We start from the raw sequence: 377 nt of genomic DNA, 5'->3' as shown, positions 1-377 counted from the left end.
GAAAATATGTGAAAATTATTTTTAAATTAGTTAAATTAAATTATTTTAAACAATAAAAACAGAAAAACACTAAAATAATACAAATCATTCAAAGAAATGATTAATTATTATGAACCACTGCAAGAATGGAAGCTTTCCATTCACTGGTGTATTAAGTGTCTTCTTCAAGAACATCCACCCACCCATCCGTCCACCCATCCGTCCACCCGTCCGTCCACCCGTCCGTCCACCCGTCCATCCACCCATCCATCCACCCATCCATCCATCCGTCCATCCACCACCGTTTGAATTTGGTCGGTACCTATCAGTGGCATCATTAGGCCTATTTTAAGGGGCTTCGGCCCCTCTAAAATGTTCTTAAGCCCCTCTAAATAATT

The sequence above is a fragment of the Doryrhamphus excisus genome, linkage group LG2 (genome assembly GCF_037039965.1).
Source record: "Doryrhamphus excisus strain RoL-2023G ecotype Guam linkage group LG2, RoL_Dexc_Guam_v1.1, whole genome shotgun sequence".
Lineage (NCBI taxonomy): Eukaryota > Metazoa > Chordata > Actinopteri > Syngnathiformes > Syngnathidae > Doryrhamphus > Doryrhamphus excisus.
Note: the sequence above shows the minus strand (reverse complement) of the source record.